General features: G+C 55.6%; 1 protein-coding gene and 1 long non-coding RNA gene across 4 annotated transcripts in view; both read right to left on the bottom strand.

Annotated features, from left to right (window-relative positions):
- Positions 1-27,566, bottom strand: part of LOC116953218 (heparan sulfate 2-O-sulfotransferase 1-like) — a 96,294-nt gene that overhangs the window by 67,864 nt on the left and 864 nt on the right. The gene's annotated exons all lie outside the window — the stretch shown is intronic.
- LOC116953219 (uncharacterized) lies at positions 17,969-27,563 on the bottom strand. Its single transcript, XR_012947170.1, has 2 exons — positions 21,714-27,563; positions 17,969-18,875 (listed from the first exon to the last, which is right to left on the bottom strand). It is a non-coding gene; the product is annotated as an uncharacterized LOC116953219 (long non-coding RNA).

Genomic DNA, 27,566 nt, shown 5'->3' with positions numbered 1-27,566 from the left:
GACACGCGAGGCCAGGATGAGCCTCATTTGCAAGGGTCTTCTTCTTCTTCCGTATTTGCAAGACTGACTAGGAGTACGAGCCTGTGAGTAGGGGGGGTTATCGTGGCTGCTGTGTGAGTAGAGTCACAACATCGTGCTGGAATTTGTCAGATTCGGACCCTGGTACAGGGGCCCCACGGTGGCTGACCTCTCGTGAAAGACTTCAGGGGATCTTCGAACGTCCGCTGGTAAAGCAGACGGTGTGCGGTGGTTCTACGCTTTATGATAGCACACCGCAGTATTAATCGGGGCGGCCGCTGGCATCGAGCCGCGGACCTCTGCAGCAACGAGCGGCGAACGCGCCACAGCTGGGCCAGTCAGTTCGCGTGCACCGTGCAAGAGCGTGACCGCGTGGTGTCCCGGACTCAAGCAAAGAGAGAGTACGTCCTTCAGCGAACCCGCTTGCTCTTGGTGAGCACAGCGTATTGAGCAGACGAGAGTCCGTTCATTAAGTCAACGGGACAAATAAGTAAATGGAAGAATTAAAAAGAAACACCACAACGTTTACCCCCACATGGGCCCGAGAGACAAATCGCTTCCCAGTAGCAGTGGTTCGAGCCGGCAAACTCGGCACGCAATGGGCCAGGCGCCGGCGTGCACCATGGAGACGACGCAGACGAAGTGTCTGCTAGAGACCGAGTCCTCGATACGCGCGGCGTAATCCATGAGCGAAGTTCACGGGAACAGCAACCGTGGTGGCAGCAGCAGCATCAGCAGCAGCGATAGAAGAGTGATAGGGAGGCGACGAGCTAACCGGCGAGCGAGTCGCTGGAGCGAATCGTCGAGCGCCTGATCATCGCGGGGACCGTGCCACGTCGACTGCTCATGCGACACCACCAAGACGCCTCGCTCCATCAGCGTTGGAGACGCGAGCGCGCGCGATGCGTGCCAGTTGCACCGCCCGCACAGTCCGGTGCGCAGGCGGTGCAACTGCACCGGGCACCGGAGGAGTTTAGGTGCCGGGCTACGAAGAGGAGGACAATTGGACGCGGATGGTGCAGTGGCGGGGGGGGGGGGGGTTGCTGGCACGAGCTGAATGGGTGTCGTCACGATTGGCACGAGTGTCGGCCCACGGGGCCCCTAATTTATCATTCTAATCCCGTCTCCATTTGAAAATCACGGCAACTGCAAATGAGTGGCAGCCACCGGTTCATTTAAGGTTGTAAAAACAACAAAAATAGTTTGCCTCCCCCCCTTCCTCCCCCCCTCCTGCTGCCCCCCCTCCTCCTCCCCATTCTCCTCCTCCCCATCCTCCTCCCCCCCCTCCTCCCCCCCTCCCACCCCCCTCCTCCCCCACCCTCCTCCCCCCCGGCCATTTGAGTTATGCATTCAGAGACCAAATAAACACAAATAGCTGTTAAGTTTGAGCTCGTGCGCTCGCATTGTTTACAAACTCTTTCCAACTCCGAGCAAAAAAAATCGGGGAGAGGGGGGGGGGGGCAGGAGGGGGCTCTCCGCAAAGACAGCAAAGCAACAAAGAATGATGACGCTGTGGGACACCGAGAAGCTACAGCCGCCGCTCCCCAGCGGTGCAGCGGCAACGCGTGCGATCCGTTGATATTCGCGCCCCCAGGGCGATCGAGCGCCACCCGCGCCCCCAAGGCGATTCGAGCGCCACCCGCGCCCATAGGGCGATCGAGCGCCACTCACAACTCCAGGGCGAGCGAGAGCGCTACCCGTGCCCCCAGGGCGATCGAGCGCCACCCGTGCCCCCAGGGCGACCCAGCGCCACCCACGCCACCCCCCCCCCCCCCGTATAGGGCGAGCGAGCTGCGATAGGAGTGGTGCGAAGCGCAGCAAGCTAAGAGAGCTTCTCGAGTGTATAGGTTTGCCTACTCTTCCATGCAGGGTCCGACTTCTTGAAAGAAGTGGGAGAACCCACATTTTACCCCACCCGTTCACCACCCCCCTCTCCTAGGGATCGAGTAACTGTGATGCACCGATGTTTCGACTGCCGCTCCGGGAGTTTGGAGCGAGTCGAGATCGTCTGTCCGTTACACCGCGGCGTTTAATAGCATCCACGATGTAAAATAAAAACTGGAATAGATTTCTGGCCGGTACTGTGCAGCCAGTTTGAAAGTGTATAACCCAACAACACATTTCCAATTTAATTTAAAAAGCACAACTCCGCAAAAGTGCGAATTAAAAAAATAAAAGCAATTGGTTCTTAAAATGGGCTCGTGAGAGGGATAATATAAAAATGTAACCACATATACTATAAAAAAAGTTAGCGCTCTGTGGATTTCTGTTGGGCACAGTTATCAATATAGGATTAAATCTCTCATCTTTATGATCCTTTAATCCACAGAGTCCAGCGCTAAAGCTAAGCGACAGCTGAGAAATTCTCAGAGCGTTCCATCTTCAAGCTCAGACACATTACCGCTGGGAGCTTAGTGAGGCCGCAACACGTGCGAACGGTTTTGCGGAAGCCTCGAAATAATTCAATGGGTCAGGCCTCTTCACAACTACATCTTTTCCGCGACTATAAGCGCCCTACTTTTTTTCTGCATTATCTCTGAGGCGTTTATCGGCCGCGTCAAGATTTGTGCACCTCCAACACAAAGACGCACACGCGAAAAAAAAAATCCCCGGATAGCCTCAACAAACTGTTGGGGCAAGTGCTGTTCGCGAGTATCAGCGCCTATGAAGGTTGAACTTCTACTGCACCGTACGTTGCCAATCGCGCTTCAAATAATCGTCACTGGTGTTGGCCGTGGTCGGGAATCGAACTTGGTTCGGTGGGTTCGTAGCTCAGCGTGCTAACCGCTACACGACCGCTCACCCCCCAATGTAGCCTTAACAAACTATTGGGGCAGGTGCTGTTAGCGAGCACCTATTAAGGCTAGCAAGGGACACGTGGCCGTGCGTGGCCAGCACCACGCCCGACCGCCTTTGTCTCCCAAGTAGCGATGTTCACACACCGCAGACACACACACAGCACGCACGCGCGGCACATCCACGCAAGCACGAAAGGTGCAAAACTAACGGGGACGTGTCCGTGGGGACCGAGGAGAGGAAGGAGATCTCGCGCACGAGAGGAGGGGAGAGACTGCGGTTCGCTGGGAGTGTTACGTTGTCAGAACGTAGCACGCAATGGAAGACAACACACACACACACACGCTGTTATCGCACGCCGCTATCAACACGGAGACATTCACAAAGATGCCTGAGCTCACCCTGAAATCGGTGTCAATTAACAATAAAAGGGGGAGATTGTCCACTTGTTTGAGATGTTTATCGCACGTGGCCATGGTGGTGGTGGTGGGGGGGGGGACCTCTCATGTCCCTGGGAAGGCCGACGACCGATTCCTCTCCGGACGAACGCTGCCTCCTCCGAGACGTGAAGGCGATCCCGTGGCTTCAACCCGCAGCTCTGGGAAGGTGGAGTGAGGGTGGAGTGAGGGTGGAGCGAGGGTGGAGTGGAGTGAGGGTGGAGTGAGGGAGGGTGGAGTGGAGTGAGGGTGGAGTTAGGGTGGAGTGAGGGTGGAGTGAGGGTGGAGCGAGGGTGGAGTGGAGTGAGGGTGGAGTGAGGGTGGAGTGAGGGTGGAGCGAGGGTGGAGTGGAGTGAGGGTGGAGTGAGGGTGGAGTGGAGTGAGGGTGGAGTGAGGGTGGAGCTAGGGTGGAGTGGAGTGAGGGTGGAGTGAGGGTGGAGTGAGGGTGGAGCTGGGGTGGAGTGGAGTGAGGGTGGAGTGAGGGTGGAGTGAGGGAGGGTGGAGTCGAGTGAGGGTGGAGTGAGGGTGGAGCGAGGGTGGAGTGAGGGTGGAGTGAGGGAGGATGGAGTGGAGTGAGGGTGGAGTGAGGGTGGAGCGAGGGTGGAGTGGAGTGAGGGTGGAGTGATGGAGGGTGGAGTGGAGTGGAGTGAGGGTGGAGTTAGGGTGGAGTGGAGTGAGGGTGGAGTGAGGGTGGAGTGAGGGTGGAGCTAGGGTGGAGTGGAGTGAGGGTGGAGTGAGGGTGGAGTGAGGGAGGGTGGAGTGGAGTGAGGGTGGAGTGAGGGTGGAGCGAGGGTGGAGTGAGGGTGGAGTGAGGGAGGATGGAGTGGAGTGAGGGTGGAGTGAGGGTGGAGCGAGGGTGGAGTGGAGTGAGGGTGGAGTGAGGGTGGAGTGAGGGTGGAGCTAGGGTGGAGTGGAGTGAGGGTGGAGTGAGGGTGGAGTGAGGGAGGGTGGAGTGGAGTGAGGGTGGAGGGAGGGTGGAGTGAGGGTGGAGGAGCCTCTCTGGAGCAGCGAGCCGAATCGTCCCGGGACAGTCCGGGGCAAAGGGGGGGGGGGGGAGATTTGAAGTCACGTGGCCGCATCCAAAGCCACCCCAGAAAAACTGGTTCAAAACCGGTTGCAGAGAACCAGTCACCAGGAAGGTCATTCTTGGCTCCGGTCAGCCAGATTTCGTTCAAATATTTTGAACAGTAGGCGTGAAGCGTAGGAAGACCGCTTAACTACCAATATATATGTAAAAATGCAAACGCGCGTTTGTTTATTATGCCTGCAACTTTGTTGAGCGTTTGATTGATTGTTTATGATTTGTTGTTTGTTTATTTGTTTATTGATTGTTTACGATTTGCTGATTGTTAATGATTCATGTTGAATGTTTATGATTTATGTTTACGATTGTTTATGATTGTATTGTGTATGATGTGTGCTGTGTGCGGATTCCACAAGCCACGTCCCGTGTGTTGTGCGCATCAATTGTTGTTCTGTGGGTGTCCGGGAATGTTGTGCATCACCGCTTGGTGTTCAAAATTCGTCCTTGTGTCTTTAAAACGGCGCTCGCCAACAACCCCAACAGGTCATCACGGCTGCCGCAGGGGAGAGGAGGGGGGTGGAATTCTCCGTCTTGTGTGTGTATGCTGAACTTCTTTCGCACCGTACGTAGCTAACCGTGCCAATCGGAGGTGCGGATGAAGGGCAAACAAACTGAACACATTAAAGCAGTTCTAAAGATATGCTTATTTAATGCTTCATCGCTCCAGCGGCTTCCTAATATCGGAAAGAAGAGCGTTCCAGACGGCCGGTAAGCACCGTCTTTGATCGATGGCAGCAGCCAAAAGCCGATGCAGCGATGACCGGAGTTCGTGTGACGATGGTTTATGCTCCTGGACGAGGTTAACGAGGTGCTGTGGTTAATTTGTATGAGTGCGTGAGGAGTGGGGAGCGGTAGTCTAGTGGTTAGCGCACAGCGCTACGAACCCGGCCACATGAGTTCCATTTCTGCTCACGGCCAATCAGCATCAGTGGTAAAATATCCGAACGGTCCAGGGCATCTCTTAAGGTCGACTCCGCCTTAAATTGGTACTGGGGGAGACAAAGGTGGCCGGGCATGGCTCTGACCACAGCACCACCTCATAGGTTGTCACGCCGTGCTCGATTTCATTGGTACGACTCCCGAACAGCACGTTCAGTCCGGCAGTTTGTGCAGTAGGCTATACGGGGCGATCTTTGTCAATGTCGCGTTCATTCGAAGAGCTACTTTTGATGCCGGAGAGACGGGGAATCGCGTGCGACACCCGTTCAATAAGAGCCCTTCACACGCGGCAGGGGAACGTGTTAAGGCCCGGCTTAGGCCAATTTATCGGAATGTATGAAGTGTGATGAGATACGCACGCGCGCGCGCACGCTGTGGTCGTGTTTAAAACTGCGCTCATTAATTTGCCTGCAACGGTGTCGCTGTCGCAGCGACCTGGTGTTTTTTTTTTGGCAACCAGTTTGCTCACTCGCGCCGCCCTTCCACCTCCGAGGGATGTTCCCGAGTGGTTGGCCCGGTGCTCGATCGAGGGCTGCGGCTGAACGCGACGATCGGTCCCGTTTGGCACGGTCTCCCTCCCCCCCCACTGCACCATCCCCGTCCAATTGTCCTCCTCCTCGTAGCCCGGCACCTAAACTCCTCCGGTGCCCGGTGCAGTTGCACCGCCTGCGCACCGGACCGTGCGGGCGGTGCAACTGGCACGCATCGCGCGCGCTCGCGTCTCCAACGCTGATGGAGCGAGACGTCTTGGTGGTGTCGCATGAGCAGTCGACGTGGCACGGTCCCCGCGATGATCCGGCGCTCGACGATTCGCTCCAGCGACTCGCTCGCCGGTTAGCTAGTCGCCTCCCTATCACTCTTCTATCGCTGCTGCTGCTGATGATGATGATGCTACTACCACGGTTGCTGTTCCCGTGAACTTCGCTCATGGATCACGCTACCCCCCTCCCCCTGACAAGGCGCACTCGTCGTCACCAATGCGGCCGATCTCACCGCATCAACGATGCCCAGCAGGGTTCGAAACCGGGATTGTGGTCGCCCACTCGTATGGGCGACCGCCCTCGTGCCCAACTCGGGTGGCCGCAGGCTGCGTAGCGTCACAGAGCAGCGCGAGGCAGTGCAGCAAATCGCGTTCGTTGCACTGCACTTCAATGCTCGCACAGTCCACGCTCATCAACCCGCATTGACCGGCGCGGTGAAGTGTGGTCAAGTGACCCTTGGGGAGGCCCTCATCCAGCAGTGGATTGACAAAAAGGGCCGCGCGTGGAGGAGAAACAAACCCGTGAAACGCGGTCTCACTCCGACCGTGTGAAGCAGCTGCCTCTTGCGTCGGCGCAAGCTTCCGGTAGAATGAAGTCCACGTTTTTGTTGTTGTCTAAAACATTCACGCACTTAGACTTTGTTGTTGTTGTTATTGCTGTAACGAGAAAAAAGTACGCACCTGGAGTGTACTCGACAGAGGCAGCCTCATCGCACGCTGAGCACGGGGTAATAACACGAGTTAGCTGGTAACCTGCCTCCAGTAATCTGATCGGTGATCACAGAGGACGGAATCTCACTCCTCATCTTGTATCCTGACGCCGCCAGCGGCAAGGTTTACGAGGTGGGCTTGGGCCCTGGTGAGAGGAATTAAATCCCCCCAGTCCGAAGCTGCATCGCAGTTGCACCGCCTGCGCCCTCCGTAAACACGCCGCGGCTCAACACTGACGCGCGCGAGTGGCTTCAGAGAGAAATTGGATGTCGGAGGCGATCCCATTGCTCTCGACAATTCCAGCCGTTCGGTGTTCATTCGAGACACGTGTCAAAATTATAGTCGACTATGACCTTGATGGGTGCTGATTGTTGCAGGCTACTTGACGTTGTGGGCCTTGGGTGCCTACTGTTTTCAGCAATTGCGTTAACACACAAACTAAAAACATCAATCGCAATCATGTGATGGAGCAAAGCCGTAAACGTCAGTGCAATTACTGACCCAAAATTTTGAATAAGACGAGAAAGTAAAAGAGTCTTTGAATGGAACTCCTCCCTCCCTCCCCTCTCCTCCACCTCCTCCCTCCTCTCCATCCATCCATCCTCCCACCTTCCACCGCTCGCTTCCCAGTCGCAGGGCAAAGATCTCAAGTGGACTCAGGGTCCGTGTCACAATGAAGCTCACGGAGTTCGAAGCGGCGCTGTCAATCCACGGCTGCCGCGCCTCGCAGCAGCGGCCGGCGGCTGCGCAAGGCAGGAGCCGCTCATTACGCGCGGTATTCACAGCCTGCAGATGAGGCCAATTAAAGGTGCAAGATCTAGCGCCTCTCGGAAAGGGACTGCCGGCAGAAATTTACAAAATTTACAGAGGCGACCGTCTCCGGCTCGTCTCATTAAAAACGAAAATGAATACGCGATTACATCCTCCGCACCAGCACGCGCACGTGCGCCCACGCTCTCTCTCTCTCTCTCTCTCACGTCGAGGTTAAACCCCTTCCCCTGCGCTGCTGGGGACACGTGTTCGGTTGCGTTTTGTTTAACCTCGTGGGAAACTCAAGAGACCGAATCGATTAAAATTAAATGGTACAACAATGAAGGGAACGGAAATCAAGACGGACAATTTTGCACGAAGGTAAATCCGCTTTAAATAATACATTCCCCAGGAAGGTCAATGTTACTTTTTAGACCGATCACACCGCCACCACCACCGCCACCATCAGCATCATCAGTCGCTTGCCCCCGCTTTGGATCGTAACGGTCCCCACGAGACGCCGCCAGGCAACTCTGGGCGCGCCTCCACACCCTGCGCACTCCTGGGGCGCGGGGTGCGGCAGTGGCCGCGCGGTCCGCGTCAAACGTCGCTGTGCTCCAAGGGCGGCTCCCAGCCCACGGTAGCGCCGCCGTTGATCGTGCTGGTGGTGGTGATGGTGGTGGTGATGGTGGTGGTGTGGCGCGTGGGGCTCTGGGGAGGCGGGGAGGGGGGGGCGATGTCTAAGACGCCCGACTCGAGTGGCACAGACGAGGGCAAGTGGCCGAGCGTGCGCGGAGGGGGTTTGTGGGGTGGTAGGGGTGGGTGGTCCCGCTCCCCACTCGTGGTCCCGCTCCCCACTCTCCCCACTCTCCCCACTCTCCCCACGCTCCCACTCTCCCCACTCTCCCCACTCTCCCCACGCTCCCCCACTCTCCCCCACGCTCCCCCACTCTCCCACGCTCCCCACTCTCCCCACGCTCCCCACTCTCCCCACGCTCCCCACTCTCCCCACGCTCCCCACTCTCCCACACTCTCCCCACTCTCCCCATGCTCCCCACTCTCCCCACTCACCCCACGCTCCCCACGCTCTCCCCACGCTCCCCACGCTCCCCACTCTCTCCACTCTCCCCACGCTCCCCCACTCTCCCCACGCTCCCCACTCTCCCCACTCTCCCCACGCTCCCCACTCTCCCCACTCACCCCACGCTCCCCACGCTCTCCCACGCTCCCCACGCTCCCCACTCTCTCCCACTCTCCCCAGGCTCCCCACGCTCTCCCCACGCTCCCACTCTCCCACTCTCCCCACTCTCCCCACTCTCCCCACTCTCCCCACTCTCCCCCACGCTCCCCACGCTCCCCACTCTCCCCACTCTCCCCACTCTCCCCACGCTCCCCACTCTCCCCACTCTCCCCACGCTCCCCACTCTCCCCACTCTCCCCACTCTCCCCACGCTCCCTACTCACCCCACGCTCCCACGCTCTCCCCACGCTCCCCACTCTCCCCACTCTCCCCACGCTCCCCACTCTCCCCACTCTCCCCACTCTCCCCACGCTCCCCACGCTCTCCCCACGCTCCCCACTCTCCCCACGCTCCCCACGCTCCCCACTCTCCCCACTCTCCCCACGCTCCCCACTCTCCCCACTCTCCCCACTCTCCCAACTCTCCCCACCCTCCCCACGCTCCCTACTCACCCCACGCTCCCCACGCTCTCCCCACGCTCCCCACTCTCCCCACTCTCCCCACGCTCCCACTCTCCCCACTCTCCCCACTCTCCCCACGCTCCCACGCTCTCCCCACGCTCCCACTCTCCCCACTCCCCCACGCTCCCCACTCTCCCCACTCTCCCCACTCTCCCACCGCTCCCCACTCTCCCCACTCTCCCCACGCTCCCCACGCTCCCACTCTCCCCACTCTCCCCACGCTCCCCACTCTCCCCACTCTCCCCACTCTCCCCACTCTCCCCACTCTTCCCACTCTCCCACGCTCTCCCACGCTCCCCACGCTCCCCACTCTCTCCACTCTCCCCAGGCTCCCCACGCTCTCCCACGCTCCCCACTCTCCCCACTCTCCCCACGCTCCCCACTCTCCCCACTCTCCCCACTCTCCCACGCTCCCCACTCTCCCCACTCTCCCCACGCTCCCCACGCTCCCCACTCTCCCCACTCTCCCCACCTCCCCACGCTCCCCACTCTCCCCACTCTCCCCACGCTCTCCCCACTCTCCCCACTCTCCCCACGCTCCCCACTCTCCCCACTCTCCCCACTCTCCCCACTCTCCCCACTCTCCCACTCTCCCCACGCTCCCCACCTCCCCACTCTCCCCACCGCTCCCCACGCTCCCCACTCTCCCCACTCTCCCCACTCTCCCCACTCTCCCCACTCTCCCCACTCTCCCCCTCCCACGCTCCCCACGCTCTCCCCACGCTCCCCACTCTCCCCACGCTCCCCACGCTCCCCACTCTCCCCACTCTCCCCACGCTCCCCACTCTCCCCACTCTCCCCACTCTCCCCACGCTCCCCCACTCTCCCCACTCTCCCAACTCTCCCCACCCTCCCCACGCTCCCTACTCACCCCACGCTCCCCACGCTCTCCCCACGCTCCCCACTCTCCCCACTCTCCCCACGCTCCCACTCTCCCCACTCTCCCCACTCTCCCACCGCTCCCCACGCTCCCCACGCTCTCCCCACGCTCCCCACTCTTCCCCACTCTCCCCACGCTCCCCACTCTCCCCACTCTCCCCACGCTCCCTACTCACCCCACGCTCCCCACGCTCTCCCACGCTCCCCACTCTCCCCACTCTCCCCACGCTCCCCACTCTCCCCACTCTCCCCACGCTCCCACGCTCTCCCCCACGCTCCCCACTCTCCCCACGCTCCCCACGCTCCCCACTCTCCCCACTCTCCCCACGCTCCCCACTCTCCCCACTCTCCCCACTCTCCCACGCTCCCCACTCTCCCACTCTCCCAACTCTCCCCACCCTCCCCACGCTCCCTACTCACCCCACGCTCCCCACGCTCTCCCCACGCTCCCCACTCTCCCCACTCTCCCCACGCTCCCCACTCTCCCCACTCTCCCCACTCTCCCCACTCTCCCCACGCTCCCCACGCTCTCCCCACGCTCCCCACTCTCCCCCACTCTCCCCACCTCCCCACTCTCCCCACTCTCCCCACGCTCCCACTCTCCCCACTCTCCCACGCTCCCACGCCTCCCCCACTCTCCCCACTCTCCCCACGCTCCCCACTCTCCCCCCTCTCCCCACTCTCCCCACGCTCCACTCTCTCCCACTCTCCCCACGCTCCCCACTCTCCCCACTCTCCCCACTCTCCCCACGCTCCCCACTCTCCCCACTCTCCCCCACGCTCCCCACGCCCCACGCTCCCCACTCTCCCCACGCCCCCCCCCCCCCCACTCTCCCCACGCTTTCCCCACGCTCCCCGCGCGCTCTCGGACCCTCGCTCGCCGCTCGCCAAGCGGGAGCCAGAGCCGCCGCGACCTCTGGGCCCCCTTGGAGAGGGCGAGACGGGCGTCGGAGGAAGCGGCCGAAGTGTCGAGGCGCGGAAGCGCGGTGACCTTTTCATTACCCCGAGCGACTCAACGACACCCGCTTTGATTTGAGCAATGCGAACGATATCAATTGTAGAGTAATATTGCATCTTGCTGAAACTGTCTTACCCTCCTCTCTCTGCACTGCAATCTAATTCCGTTGCCCAGGGCGCGGACTATTGATTGGCGGCGGTGCTGTTGCTGCTGCTGCTGCTTCTGCAGGTGCGGTCACTGCTTTCTTTGACGCACCAATCTAGTAAAACATTACTGCTCTCTTTGTCATCCGATATGCGCTCGCCGTAGTGTCTGCTCGCTCTTTGTTTTTTTCTTTCTACGCTCCGCTGTTTTTTGCTGCCACTTTCGTAGCGCGTCGCTTGCGAATTCCACCCATGGGATACATCCCAGGAATGTGGAAATTTCCAACGCTGGTTTAGTCGCCGAAGCGCGCCGAGATGAACACCGCCCACGTGCTACTTTAACGAGCTTGACACGAGCTTTTTTTTTGGTGCATTTGTAGTTTAAAAAAGAAAACCATTCATCGACCGCGCTCAATGCATTGCTGGATGAGGGCCACCCCAAGCTGACCACGATTTTGTTCAGCTTCTGCTTGCAATGTATTCCCCCCACACCCCCAGTTCTCCGTTGATGAAGACGTGGGTATCATTGGCCTGTTACTCTGGTTAAATAATAGACATCGGAAATAAATCAATAGAACATCCGCAGCCTGCAGGTCACGCATGGTGGGTTAAAGTGTGGGTATTCCCGCCTCTTCCAATATATATCAACTAAAACTTAAAAAAACATTTTTATTTTACCAGGTAAGGCCCATTGATCTGTATAGCTATTTTTCAGAAGCGAACTGACCACAAATGATAGCTCAACGAAGTGGCTTATCGTGTGGAAATTGAGCAGCCCAAGACTGTAGACGCATCATTCTTAAATGTGGAGGGAAAAAACGGAGGACCCGGAGAAAAATCCACGCGACCACAGGGAGAGAGACACCGCAGACTCCAAATATACAGCAGGCGTCAGGGTCGGGATCGAACCCACGTCCTCCTGTATACCAGGCGAGGTGGTTAACATCTCGCCACCGTGGCACCATATCTGACCAGCATGAAAGAGAAGGTCAAATACCCTGAAAGGTGTGGCTCTCCAGAGCTCTCTCTAGCTGAGGCCCCTTCAGCTAGCGGGAGGTGTGACCAAGCAGTTGCAGGGCTGCGCCTTTACCTCTTTATTTTATTCACAGCCATCGCAAGGGGGCCGGGTCTACGTAGGAGGCTCACGCGAGGCCTCTCACTTTGTTCTTTAATACAGAACGAGAGGGCTTTTTCATCAATCCAGTTGGACCGTTGGCGCAGCTTTAAATTGCAAGGTCGTTACGTCAAATTACCATCTTACGGTAATATTTTCCCGTGGGATTGGAGACGACTCGCAAGCGGGGGTTGGAGTCCGCAAGCGGGGGTTGGAGTCCGTGATACGACCTCGTTAAGTCGGGGACAAATGAACGCACTTAGCCGAAGACAGCGATATGGTAATTTTGCCTTTTAGAATGTGCTTTAAAGAGCTGAAAAGTGGAAGTTTGAGCTTTATTTAAGAAAGGCTATTTAATTTGTCCAAAAATCTATTTTGAAGCAGTTCATGCACGCACGCACGGACACACACGCACACGCACACATGTAGCCTTAACAGACTGTTGGAGCAAGTGCTGTTAGTGAACGCCTATGAAGGTCAGAACGGCCTACGAGGTTGTGGGTGGCGAGCACCACACCCAGCCGCCTTTGCCTCCCTCGTGACGATGTCTACGCACTGCACCGGGTACTCAACTGAGGCTGAGTCAACCTAGGAGAGAACCGGTGCAGATAATCGTCACTTGCGTCGGTGGCTGTGAGCCGGGAATCGGACTCAGGCGCCGTGTTCGTAGCACAGCGTGCTCACCGAAACGCGACCACTCCCCTAATGCACGCACAAACGCCGAGTCGGCGTACCAGTCTAAGCGCTCTGTGTCTCACCCACGCTACGATAGTGCAGGTCACCCAGCCTCCCACGACTACATAAACTGTGGAGGTGGAATGATGGCATCGGCGGCTTGGGTTAACGCGAGAGTCAGCAACAGAAAAGCGCCCCAGTCGGGAATTGAACTTGGGTGCTTCTTGCCGTGAGGCGCGGGTGTCGCCACTGCTTCGCTCGCTGCCCTCTTGCCGCCCGCTATGAAATCGGTGTGAACGGCTCAACGGGACAATGGTCGAGAGTAGTGACAGAGTGGCAGCCTATGGATGGAGCGGTGACAGAGACTAAACTAAATACTATATAAATTTTTTTATTATACCAGGTAAGTCCCACTGAGCTATATTACTATGTTTCAGAAGCGACCTGGCCATAAATGATAGCTCAACTTGGGAGCTTATCATTTGGAAATCTATAGCAGACAAATACTCTAAACGCACGTTTCTAAATGTGGAGGGAAACAACTGGAGGACCCGGAGAAAAATCCACACGACCACGGGGAGTGAGACACGCAAACTCCAATTATACAGCAGGCGTCTGGGTGGGCGGGATCGAACCCACGACATCCTGCATACCAGGCGAGGCAGTTAACACCTCGCCACCAGAGAGTACGGCCACCACGGAGATGGAGCGATGGAATCAGTTTCTGTGCAGGCGTTGGGTGAATCGTTACATCGCAGCATCGAGAGACATGGCGGCGGCTTGGGGAGACCTTTATCCAGCAGTGGATTGACGATGGCTGCTGCTGGTGACGATGATCATGATATGAATGCAGGGGCTCAGTAGAGCCGCGAGCCGGTGAACCGGTCTGGGAGTCCCACTGGAAGTTCAGCCGCCGATCAAACCCCGGAGCTTTCGCGAGGTGACGAGCCCCCCCCCCCCCCCCCCAGACAAGACAAATGGAGCTTGGCCTATCAGCGGGTTGTCTACACAGCGTTGCCTTTCGCACCAGACGTGATAGCGTCAGCACAGGGCCGCGCAGGGATCATTAACTAACGACCCCCCAAGGGCGATGTCCTCAAAACATTCCTCCACCCACCCCCTCCTCCTCCTCCTCCTCTCTCTCGTAACAATTCCCGAGCCCCTTCGCTCTTCCCCACCCACCTACGCGACGCGATGGTGCCGCTGCTGATGCTATTCGTGCGATGAGATCATTCGCCTAATGGGTCACCCAGCGCTGTTCGCCACCGGCGCACATCCACCGCCCACTCAGTTCATCGTCACAATTTCTGGCACTCGCGAGCCACTAAAGAGGACGTTCTTAATTGTTGTCGTTGTTGTTGTTGTTTCTCCCCCCCCATGTTATCCCTGATTGTGCCCCTCGGCGTCATTAGACGAGCGATCCCATTCAGATCTCTCGCAGTGATGGGGAACGGCCCGCGGAGGTGGATGTCGTAGAACAATCCCCGAAATCGCTTTAAGTGCCCTCTGTTTCTCACAAACTAAGGGGGGGGGGGGGGTGGGGAGTCTCAGAATATTTATTTATACTGAAGGAATCCGATAAGCTATAAAGCTCTTTTTCACAGATGTCCAGTAGGGGCGTGTAAAAACCGTACAACAACAAACACCACAGAAACATAGTTGTGTAAAGCAGAAGACAGCAATTTGTTGTCTGCAAAGTCTATCCAGAGGACAACTACTGTTGACTTCACCCTGAAAGTGGTTGCTTATTTTATCGACCCTGGAGGGATGATGGGCTGAGTGGACCTCCCCGACCAGGATTTGACCTCGTGACCTTCTCCCGTTGGCGAGCCGCTCGCTCTACCGCTCTACCGCTGGTGGTGGCGTGGGGAGTTTTTTAAATTATTATTATTAATTTCACGAACAAAGTATTTTAGTTAATTGTTCAAGTGGTGTGCCCGTAAGACCATTAAGCTCGCTGATTGCAGTATTACGTAGGCTTTCTCAAAGCATCAAACTATCGTCGGCGCGATAAATTGACTGAGACTCTTTAGCCTAATGAGAAGCCGAGCACTTAATTAAAGGCACCTTTTAGCAAAAAAAAATCACAATTCATTTTTAATTTGATGTCGATATCCCATTACAGGGAGTCAATGCTAATTAAAAGCCGACACGCAACCCTCAGGTGACTCATCCCGGTGCCAAGAAACTTCGAGCAAAGGCTCAGTTGCATTTACCACGTCACGGGTGGACCCAGTGGACTGTCGGCGAGCGCCTATTGCTACCCAATAGTCACAATTTGACACAATTTAGAATGCGTGGTGGGCACAGTTTCCGATCACTCTCTGCACTCGCGAGAGAGATGGAGAGCGACTCAGGTGGCGCGGGTAAACCCAAGGACAAGCCCGAAGGCAGCCCGAACTGGTGCCAAAAACAAAGTGCCTAACCTCTGTGGTTATACAATTGGGATGATTTTTTTTTGGCGATTCCATTAAGGAGTGATGATACATGCGGGAGATCCCACGTGTGCGAGGGGAGAAAGACTCAGTCCCCATACACGATGGGAACAGAGACGGAAACGAGCCCACTTGCTGTACTGCCACATCCGTGGCAATGTCTTGGGATGACGGCGTCAACGTGCATGGGTAGGGAGGGAGTTTCACGGATCGGTGTCATCCGCCAAACCCTCGCCGACTCCACAGCGCTGGGTTCGAGGCCGGGTCAATAGCGGCATGGCTGCAAGTGGGCGCCACTGCCCGCCTTTGTCTCCCCCAACACTGGTGGTGATGGACACGCGCGACCTCCAGCACAACCACCATCTCAGGCTGAGTTGATGCGACAGTCGTCCAGACTAGCTTCGTATCAACAAAAAGCTGCCACTGGTGATAAGTTCGAAGGGATAGGGTATAAGCAACTTGGGAGGTTGGGAATAGGAGGTTGTGATGGGTGGGACACGGGTGCAGGATGGAGGAGGAAGGCAGGTTACAGAGACGGGCATTGGAGTGGTGTCCAGAGGTTCCTGACCAAAGCCCGAGGGCGGTGCTGGTGGTGGAGATGCTACCTACTGGTGGTGCTGCTGGTAGTGCTGGTATTGGTGGTGCTGATGGGTATGAAGAGAGTGGTGGTGCTCGTGGTGCCGGTGTGGCTGCTGGTTTGTGACGCTACCACTGGTGGTGTTGCTGCTGGTAGGGGCTACAGGACTTAGCATGAGGAAGGGAGCGATGGGGAGGCGCGGCTGGCACCAATTTGCATTGGCCGTGATGACGTCTCGACCGTGATCTCGACCTCTGCCCCTACCACCCTGCACCTATCCTCATCCATGGCCACTTCCCAACTTCACGCATGTCCCCCATACCCCACTGCCTCTCATCCATGCTGCACCCATCAGACACCCTCACTCACCATCACGTTCCACCTTATTCCGCCTTAGCTACCCCTGCGACATCAGCTCCATTCCCAGCCCCTCTCCCTCCCTCCGCCCTGCAAAGGGCGCTACATAAATGCGAAATAGAATCGAATCTGAACCAGGAGCCAAGCCCAGGCCATCTAGGATTGCAGCGCAGTAGGCGCTAATCATCGTGCCGCAGCCCACGCACACATTCACGCACCCCGTGCGCGCATGAACGTGTGCATGAGTTAACATGCTAATGAGGTTTTTTTTTATTGGCTAAGAATAACCCGTGCCATATTTCACGGCTGTAAACTGCGCGCAGACAACGCGCGGGATACGTAAGGTCGGAGTGTTCATCGCAAACACCAAAGCGCCTACTGCGTCGAGCCATTAAGTCGGTGGCTTTAGTTTGAGTCGCGATCTTATTTATTTACGTTAAAATGCAATTATCTCAGCGGTCAAATTCCCCTGATAAATCTGACGGCCTGTTCCGCGATCGACACCCCACCGCCCCCCGGTGGCAGCAGCAGCAGCCTGCCGACGGGCACGACGGCGCTCGCTCGGTACAATCCATCGCCGCGGCTTTCAAACGCCGAAAGAAAAATAAATAATAATAATCATTGCACAAAAACAAAGCAAGCGAACGGTTTCCGCCGTGCGTTGGGAGGCCAACGGTCGACGTTGTCGCTGCTGCTGCTGCTGCGGCGGCTCTGGCAACGTCCCAGCGCCCGACGATTTTATTCTCTGGTTATGGTTTTTATTTTTGTGTGTGTGTGTGCACAAAACGCCGAACGGTTCGTAGTTTAAAAAATAAAGGGGGGAGCGGGGGAGGGGGGGGGGGAAAGGGACGGGGCTAGATTCGCGTAAGTATGTGTCGTTAACCCGCCACCACCCGACACAGCCAACCAGTAAGGTTTGTCACGGGAAACAAAACGTGCCAATAGGTCACTGCTTCAGGCCGCCCGGTGTGTTGGAGAGTAAAGCCACAAAATTCACATTTTGCGTGCTGTGACGTTTCGCCGGTGATTACATCCAGCATCATCAGGCGATTTGCCAGAATTGTGAAGCGACCGGCTCGCTTCCGGTCTGAAATAGAGCCGGAAGACGTCATCACCGTGAGCCAATCAGGTGCGGAAATCAGAGGGGTTTATTGTAGTAATACAACGATAGATTATTATTCAATTAATGAGTGTGTGATGCCTTGACAAGCCATTCAATTGCAAGGTGTATTACTTCGTACCACGCTTCCAGGCCGCACTAAGTCTGTCGCGGATTGGTAACTAATTGGCACGTTTCGTTTACGTGACAAACCTCACTGGTTGGCTGTGTCGGGTGGTGGCGGGTTACGACACATTTATTCTCACGCGATCTAACCCCAAAAAAACCAACTCAATTATGAGCAATATCGGTCGTGTGAGGCCACCTGATGACGGACGCTTGTGTTGGCACCTGAAACGTCGTGATATATTTTATTTTATATCCTTACGTGACTTTACCGAAAGAACCAAAGAGTATGGATTCCTGCAGTCACGAAAGCTTCAAATCAAGATTGCTCAACTCCTGTCTACAGCTCTGCAGAACCCAGTGGTGCGAATTCAGAACCAGAATGTGTATTCATACTGGAGGAATCCGATGAGATGTAAAGCTCTTTTATTATTTTCAGATGTCCAGTAGGGGCGGGTAAGAACGTTACAACAACAAACGATACAGAACATGATAGTGGTGAAAAGTACAAAAAGGTGAACAAATCACCCAAACACATACAAATATAACTACCCAGGCAAAGCCCACTTAGGAATGAATTTATTTTTCAGAAGCGACCTGGCCACAAATGATAGCTCAACAAAGTGGCAGCCATAATTTGGAAATTTGTAGCACCGAAATTATCTAAATAATCTCAAAGGATGTTTCTAAATTCAGTGGGAGCGAATCAAATGCCCTTCCAGAGCAAACCAAATGCAGCAGATAAGTTTATTTTTGGTTTAAGGAGAAGGATCTTAAACGTTTCACAGACAAGAGGAGGAACGTAAATGTATGATAGATAGCAGGAGGCTACTCGGAAGTAAAGTTAATAGGACGAATTGGAGAAAGGTCAAGTGAGATTTCTCAGACATGCAATGTGAAAAGAAGCGAGTGAATATGAATGTGTTTTGACTGGGACAATTACAGGTATACAAGAAGCCAGTGATTATAGCGAATTAAGTTGCATGAGCAAATTGGACAATCGGATGCAATTGTGAGCATCTAATACAACGTGTTAGAGTTAATATCATGGACACGGCTAAATGGAAGGAAGGCCATGCGTGATTGCGGATGTCTTTGACAGAGGACACGGCTCGTAGAGGGAGAGAGAGAGAGACAGAGCGAGAGCGAGAGAGAGCGCAAAGAATCTCGCTACCGGACAACCACTGTTGACATTCCCACAAAGTGGTGCTTTATCAACCGCGGAGGGATGACGGGCTGAGTCAACACCCCCCGGCCAGGATGTCAACTCGACACCTTCCGATGGCGAGCCGCCTGCTCCGCCGTTGAGGAGACACCTGGCAAGGTATATAGATCGATAGAGGCAACGGTGTAAGGCGCTGCCCTGCAACCGCTGGTTCACGCCACTGCTGTGTGTGTGTGTGTGGGGGGGGGGGGGGGGGGGTTCACCCACGCTTTACCCCACCACACGTGACCTGCCGGTTGCAGAGCTGCCCCCCTTTGCCCCTTTGTTAAACAGCGAAATCGTAAAGCCCGGGTCTGGAGTCGGCTAGCGCGGGACACTGTGAAAGTGTTTTCTCTTCAACGAGGCGGCAACGACACGACGGAATTTTCATCATATCGAGTTAGGATGTTCCCTGCAGGCGTTTCAACCACGCGCTCGTCACGTCACCGTTATCCGTGGCAATTTCGGGGCTGCCCCTTTGCTCTGTTACGCTGCGCGAATTTGCATCGGGGGAATGCTCATGGCACCACGCGGTTGTGGAAATAACTCTTGCGCGGACGTGGCAATGACTCACCCTTCAGGCACACTCCCTGCATCGTTTCCCACCTTTGATCGATGGCTCGTAGTGGCTTGCAGAGCCTCGCGCCGGCCAATTTGATATTGATATTCAAAATGCCGCGGTCCTCACAACCCATCTATCCCTGTAGCAGCAGCGGCAGCAGCAGCCTGGGCAACGTTCCCACAGCCGTGCCCTCCCTTCAACATCACCCCCCCCCCCCCCCACCGTGGAAGATTATTTATTTAACTAACATTTTTTTATTCGAGTAATCTTCCCGCAACCCACTTCTCCAATCGTTTTACCCCGATCGCCGTTGTCTGCGTGGCGCGCCGCCAACTCGGGAAAAGAAACGGAGGCGAGCGATCCCTCGCGATAGGAGAGAGGCCCGCGGGAATGGATATCACAGAGCTACGTCGGAGATTCCTTCAAGTGACCCCTTGACATATAGACTCTTTGGTTCTTTCCCTTGACAGATGTTTACATGCGAGTGCCGTAGTCATCCTGAATCCATCACTTTGATGTTAATCTACCTCAGTTTTACGCAGCGTAGTTTTTTTTAAAAGCTATTTTGGGCCATTCAACTTTTTAGGGTGGTCATAATTTATTAATTAAATACTTGTCACGTTGGTGTGCTGCTTTAGATTTACTTCGTCACGCGGTGTATTCGCTCTGATGTCTCTACAGTTGCGGTTTTGCTCTCTTAGCTTCCTCGTTGGACTGGGCTGTCTTGTTCGTCTTTGTTATGTGGATCACTCAGGAAGTCACTCTCGCATTTGAAGACTCCTTTCCATCCTGACCTCTCGACCTCTCACACAGGTTGCACGAACCCACGTGCCGCTTTCACTTCTGCACCGCGCAGTAGGGGGGAGGGGAGGTGCAACAACTCTCTCGCCAACATTTGAATGCGATGGAATCGTTTTTGTTTTGCTTTTGGGTGCAGTGATCGGTGAACCGCGTGGCCGAAAATTCGAGAAAGTTGCGCGGTACAGTTCCCTTGAGCCGGTGATTTGGATAAGGCTGGAGAGTGCATGCAGCACACAATGTTTGCGCATTGGTTAAATGCGCCTCGAAGTATATTTGTGTATGTTAGTGGGTGGGCGTTTGTTAGTGGGTGCGTGTATTTGTTAGTCTGTGTGTGTGTGTGAGTAGGGGAGCGGTGGTGTAGTGGTCAGCGCGCTGCGCTATGAACCCGACGGCCCGAGTCCGATTTCCGCTCACGGCCAACACCAGTGACGATTATCTGAATCGGTACCTGGGCCTCTCCTAGGTCGACTCAGCCTCAAATGAGTACCTGGTGCGATGTGTAAAAGCATTGTCACAAGGGAGACAAAGGCGGCCGGGCGTGGTGCTGTCCACCCACCCCCTTGCGTGCCGTTCTGGCCTTCATAGGTGCTCGCTCACAGCACTTGCCCCAACAGTCTGTTAAGGCTACACGGGGGATCTTTGTCTTGAACAGGACAAGCAAAAAAAAACATTGCCGCAAAATCACTGGAATTTTCGTATCGCCTGACGGCTAAAAATGTGTAAACAGTTCGGCCTGCTTATTTATTTATATAAGATGTATACACCGAGCAAGTCAATTTGGCCGCGACAAGCTAGTTTACAATGAAACCCCGCGGGCTCGGGTTTTATTTTAATATGTTTTCGGAAGAAAATTGTGGAATTGTGTTACCACCATTCTATCCCAACCACGTGGCCACGCGTGTGCCATACATCTCTCATATTACAAGGGCCCCTTCAGGATGGACTTGTTGGCTCGGTAAGTCCTGGTCGCGAGGTTTTTTTCTCTTTCAATATTATTATATCAACGGACTTATACAAGGTGGCTTTTATTAAGCGGCGGCGGTGGCGCAGACACACGTCCGGGTTGTATATACAGGGGAGGAAGGACCCTGTTAGGTTTTTTTTTCATTATTGAAAAATCCTCTTGCAGGGGAGGGCCTTGCTAAGGTGGCTTGGCCCCGACGTTGTTTGTCGAGGCGATGGCTCGACTCTGCGCATGTCGGTCGAGTGTCTCTCGCGTGGCTGCGGACGCTCGCGTGCGCCTCGGGGAGCGGTAGTTGTAGCGGCTGGAACGCGCTGCGCTACGATGATCTTAACCGGTCGTGGGCCTCCCCTAGGTCGATTCAGCCTGAAATAAGTACCCGGTGTGGCGGCGTTAAACATCGGCACTTGGGGAGGCGAAGGCGGCCGGGCGTGGTGCTGGCCACACGCGCCCTCGTGCGCCGTGCCGGCCTTCATAGGTGCTCGCTAACAACACTTGCCCCGACAGTCTGTTAGAGGCTACACGGAGGGGGGGGGGGGGTGGAGTAGGGGAGGAATGGGGGGGATGTGGGGGGGGGATGAGGGGGGGTTGTCTTTTTTTTGAGTGATGAGTGTGAGACTCAGGACCTCCTAGCAGCAGGAGCAGCTGCTCGCCTCTGCTCGCCTCTGCCGGTGCGGCAGTCTCAGCTGTCCCCTTCATTTCGGCAGCCACGACGGTCCCCGTGGATAACTCCTTGTGGCTGAGCGGCCTCTGTGCTGCAGACTCGGATATTCTCCGTGCGTAACTCCGTTCCTCCGAGGCCAGCGCGCATGTACGACAGGACATCAGTTGCGCGTGTTTTCATTTGACGTGGGCGTAACAATGTACGACGTTTCACAACCCCCCCCCCCCTCCCCACCCCGTCCGTAAATTATAAGAAAGAAAAACACAACAACAGTTGTTGGGCCCAGATCCAAATGGCCAATTTGTCAAGCGGCCAGCAACAAACAGCACTGCCGGAGCTGTAATTGATCATTAATTAGAGTGTAAGGCGCGTCGCGAATTGAGCGAGGTTACACTTGGGAGGGAATTTCAAAGTTTAGCGATGCGAGGGGAAGAATCACAACAGGGGAAGCGAGGTGCCCTGAAGTGTGACGAGTGGAGGGGGTGGGTGGGTGAGTGAGTTGGTGAGTGAAGTGTGCTTGTTGTGACCTGCATCGTGATTTTTGAACACGGCGTGCACGGAACGAACGAAACGGTGAGCGTGTTGGGAGAGACCGATTCCTCGACACGGGTGGAGGAGGATTCGACGGGTGGGAGTTCACGCGAACCGGAACGGTGGTCGCAGCGATAGAAGAGCGACAGGGAGGCGACTGGTCTCCGGCGAGCGACTGAGTTGGCAGATACGCCAGTGTTGCGGATGGTAGCAGCAACATCGGTCGCATCGGATCTCCATAAACCTTTACGAGTCTGTAGAACCGCAGGAGAAGACGGAAGGGCTTAATAAAAAAAGGCTCCCGATTGGGGCTCAAGATAGACACGAAAGGAATCAGAGTCACGTGCCGCGTGAGTACGCTACATGACTGGTGATGTCTGTCGCAGAGACATCGCTGGAATACTCAGCAGAGAGTTGTCTGTGTGTGTGTCTACCTCGTGTGGAGACACCGCTAGAATACTCAGCAGAGAGTTGTCTGTGTGTCTACCTCGTGTGGAGACACCGCTAGAATACTCAGCAGAGAGTTGTCTGTGTGTGTGTGTGTCTACCTCGTGTGGAGACACCGCTAGAATACTCAGCAGAGAGTTGTCTGTGTGTGTGTGTCTACCTCGTGTGGAGACACTGCTAGAATACTCAGCAGAGAGTTGTCTGTGTGTGTCTACCTCGCGTGGAGACACCGCTAGAATACTCAGCAGAGAGTTGTCTGTGTGTCTACCTCGTGTGGAGACACCGCTAGAATACTCAGCAGAGAGTTGTCTGTGTGTGTGTCTACCTCGTGTGGAGACACCGCTAGAATACTCAGCAGAGAGTTGTCTGTGTGTGTGTGTCTACCTCGTGTGGAGACACTGCTAGAATACTCAGCAGAGAGTTGTCTGTGTGTGTCTACCTCGCGTGGAGACACCGCTAGAATACTCAGCAGAGAGTTGTCTGTGTGTGTCTACCTCGTGTGGAGACACCGCTAGAATACTCAGCAGAGAGTTGTCTGTGTGTGTCTACCTCGTGTGGAGACACCGCTAGAATACTCAGCAGAGAGTTGTCTGTGTGTGTGTGTGTCTACCTCGCGTGGAGACACCGCTAGAATACTCAGCAGAGAGTTGTCTGTGTGTGTCTACCTCGTGTGGAGACACTGCTAAAATACTCAGCAGAGAGTTGTCTGTGTCTGTGTGTGTGTCTACCTCGTGTGGAGACACCGCTAGAATACTCAGCAGAGAGTTGTCTGTGTGTGTGTGTCTACCTCGTGTGAAAACACCGCTAGAATAATCAGCAGAGAGTTGTCTGTGTCTGTGTGTGTGTCTACCTCGTGTGGAGACACCGCTAGAATACTCAGCAGAGAGTTGTCTGTGTCTGTGTGTCTACCTCGTGTGAAGACACCGCTAGAATACTCAGCAGAGAGTTGTCTGTGTCTGTGTGTCTACCTCGTGTGGAGACAACGCTAGAATACTCAGCAGAGTTGTCTGTGTCTGTGTGTGTGTCTACCTCGTGTGGAGACACCGCTAGAATACTCAGCAGAGAGTTGTGTGGAGCGGTAGTGCAGTGGTTAGCGCGTTTCGCTACAAATCAGGTTACCCGAGTTCGACTTCCACTCACGGCCAACACCGGTGACGATTTTCTGGACCGGTCCTGGGCCTCCTCCCCTAGGTCGACTCAGCCTCAAATGAGTCCCTGGTGTGGTGAGTAAACATCGCCACTCGGGCGACAAAGGCGGCCAAGCGTGGTGCTGGCCACCCACCCCCTCGTGTGCCGTGGCGACCTTCATTGGTGCAGCACTTGCCCCAACAGTCTGTTGAGGCTGGGGGGTCGTTGTCTTTGTCTATCTAGGGCAGTTGAATAAAAAAAGGACCCGTAATGAAGATGATGGGATCTCGATTCGGATGAGATCATGGTGGGGACACTGAACTTCACAACGAAGTAAGACGCAGCAGCGACAGTGGCGGTGATGGAACGAGCAGAGGGACGTTGCTTTATCATTGCGCCGCTTTCCTGCTCTTCGTTCGCGTGGCATTTCCACCATCATCACCACCACCACTACCACCACAACAACATAGCAGCAAGAGGCTACAAGTGCGAGTTGCCAGCAGGTCAGCCACTCTGCGGCGTCCGTGCGTGGTGGTAGCCGAGCGGAAGTCACTCGCAGGTCTGCTACCAGAGTACGCGAAGTTGTAATGCGGGGGTAGAGGGGGGTAGGTGGGGCAGTCATCAGTGATGAGTACAGCTGTTGGGTTTGCACCTCGCAACGCGTTCGCAGTTCGCTGCCTGCTCTGCGACATCGTGGCTTAGCTAAACCCGGACATTGAGAAGGGAATTCAAACGACACCTTGATGGGGGCCAATTTATAATCAACGCCCGTGTCGTCACGCAGAGCCCCCAACCCCCCCCCTCCCCCCGTTGCTGGGATCACAATGAGCATTTCAAATCCACCGCGTATGAAATAAAATAGGCACGATACAATACACACGTTACAATGCACGTGGTTCAATACACACACACACAGACGCTGTACAATGCCGGACTTGTCGGCGTGCTGTGAGAGCTGTAAGCTCATGTCACGGGCCCGGAAGAATACAATGTCATTCAAAACAAGTTCCAATGCGCTTTGCACGTGTTACGCAGCACAAAGTATACGCATGGAGAAGTATCAACATAGCGCACGCTACTCACAGGGCATACAGCACGTGGAATATCACACGGAATATCACGCGTATACGTTATGCAAGAAGGGTCATCGCCCGAAACGTCGAGAAATGATATATTTTCTGAAAATCTGTATATATTTTTAAGAATCATCAAAGTGCCCATTGGTTGAACAGGTAGTCGGCTTTCGCGACAAATATTATCCATGATTGAGGTGTGTTGGGTTATATCGCGTAAATATACTCTGGGCTGTCCGCCTGATGATTCTGGTGGTTGTAATTAATGGTGAAACCTTTTTGGTGAAACGTCACGTGACTCGAATTCTAAATGTCGTGGGGTTTACTCTCCAACACACAAAGCGGTGTGCTGAACTAGTAACGAATTGGCTACGTTTTGTTTACGTGACAAACCTTTACTAATTGGCTGTGTCGGGTGGTGGCGGGTTTAACGACACATTTATATTTGCGCGATCCAACCCCCCAGACAAACCTCTGAAAAGGTAGCCTTTGCATACTTAAAGAAGCTCCGCTTTATATATCCCTCCGACACCTCGTCCAAGACGTCGTGCCCGAGTGGAGTTCCCTTCCGCAGGCACGGCGCTTGACCAAGCAGCTTGCAGGGCTGCGCCTGTGCCCGTTTATAAGCGCCGTGCCCTGCAAACGCAGCCCACTGCCGCGTGAACAAATTGTTCACGCCGCACTGGCGTGAACTGTACTGTGTGTGTGTGTGTACCCCCCACACACACAGTACACAACAGGGCGTGCTTGTGTGTACTGTGAAGGACCTCTAAGCCATGCTCACACAGCGCAGACTGCCAACAGTGGTGACGGCATAGAGTAACGCAGTGAGTGTGTGCTGAGTAATATTTCACCACTGTGTAATTTCTCGTAACAACCACTGCTTTCAGTGTGAACTACAACTTGCATGCAATAAAGACAACGGCTCCCCGTGTAGCCTTCACGGAGTGTCGGGGCAAGTGCTGTTAGCGAGCACCTATGAAGACCGGGCCACGGCACACAGCGAGCGCCACGCCCGGCCGCCTTTGTCTCCCTATCGGTGATGTCTACACGCCGCAACAGGTGCTCGTTTGAGGCCGAGTCGACCTAGGGGACCGATCGCAGATAATCGCCACTGGCGTTTGGCCGTTAGCGGGGATCGAACTGGGGGTCCTCTGAATTCGTAGGCGAGTCCCAACTGCGCGCGCACAGCAGCCGGTGTGAAGCGTACCGCGCGCGTGGCCACACTGCCCCCTGAGCCCCACTAGTTGTAGGCATAGTTCGAATAGATGCAGGCTCGCTCGCACTGATACGAGTGGTCATCGTAATAATAATGATGCACGCGCTGGCCCCGGGTGTGTTAACCCCTTAAACGCGGAGGAATAGCGTGGCACGCGCGCGCGCGTGTGTGTGTGTGATGCACGCCGCACGTGTGTGTGTGACGTATGCCGCACGTGTGTGTGACGCACGCCGCACGTGTGTGTGTGACGCACGCCGCACGTGTGTGTGTGACGCACGCCGCACGTGTGTGTGTGACGCACGCCGCACGTGTGTGTGTGACGCACGCCGCACGTGTGTGTGTGACGCACGCCGCACGTGTGTGTGTGACACACGCCGCACGTGTGTGTGTGTGACGTATGCCGCACGTGTGTGTGTGACGCACGCCGCACGTGTGTGTGTGTGACGCACGCCGCACGTGTGTGTGTGTGTGACGTATGCCGCACGTGTGTGTGACGCACGCCGCACGTGTGTGTGTGTGTGAGACGCACGCTGCACGTGTGTGTGTGACGTATGCCGCACGTGTGTGTGTGTGTGAGACCCACGCTGCACGTGTGTGTGTGACGCACGCCGCACGTGTTAACTACGTGCAGGTAACACAGTCTAGGAGCACACCTGGACTGTTAACACAACACACCGACACACTGACACGCGGAAACTCTTCTACACACGCTGGTACGCACGCGCACTGACAAAAAGACAAACGTGTATTCGCTGTATAGCCTCTATAAGCTGCTGGGGCAAGTGCTGTTAGCGAGCACCTATTAAGGCCGGCACGGTACACGAGGGGGTGGGTGGCCAACACCACGCCCGGCCGCCTTTCTCTCCACAGTGGCGATGTTTACACACCGCACCAGGTACTCATTTGAGGCTTAGTCAACCTAGGGGAGGCCCAGGACCGGTTCAGATAATCGTCACTGGTGTTGGCCGTGAGCGTTAATCGAACCCGGGTCGCCAGGTTCGTAGCGCAGCGTAGCGCTAACCGCTACACACACCGACACACACATACTGACACACACACACACACACTGACACACACGATCAACAGTCACGCTCGCAAAACACATCACACGGCAACAACAAACACGTGTGATTGACACAAAGACAACACACAGCGAGAAGAGGGTGACACAGCGAGACACACGCACAGCACACACAGCGAGACACACACACACATAGCGAGAGGAGGGTGACACAGCGAGACACACGCACAGCACACACACACAGCGACACACACACAGCGAGAGGAGGGTGACACAGCGAGACACACACACACACAGCGACACACACACACAGCGAGACACACACGCAGCGAGCCACACGCAGCGAGTCGCAGAGACGCGGCGAGACGCAGAATAGAGACGCGGCGGCGACTCGCT

The sequence above is a fragment of the Petromyzon marinus genome, chromosome 50, assembly GCF_048934315.1.
Source record: "Petromyzon marinus isolate PM22_M1 ecotype Great Lakes invasive population chromosome 50, UKy_Petmar_22M1.pri1.0, whole genome shotgun sequence".
NCBI lineage: Eukaryota > Metazoa > Chordata > Hyperoartia > Petromyzontiformes > Petromyzontidae > Petromyzon > Petromyzon marinus.
Note: the sequence above shows the minus strand (reverse complement) of the source record. Positions and strands in the feature narration are given on the sequence as shown.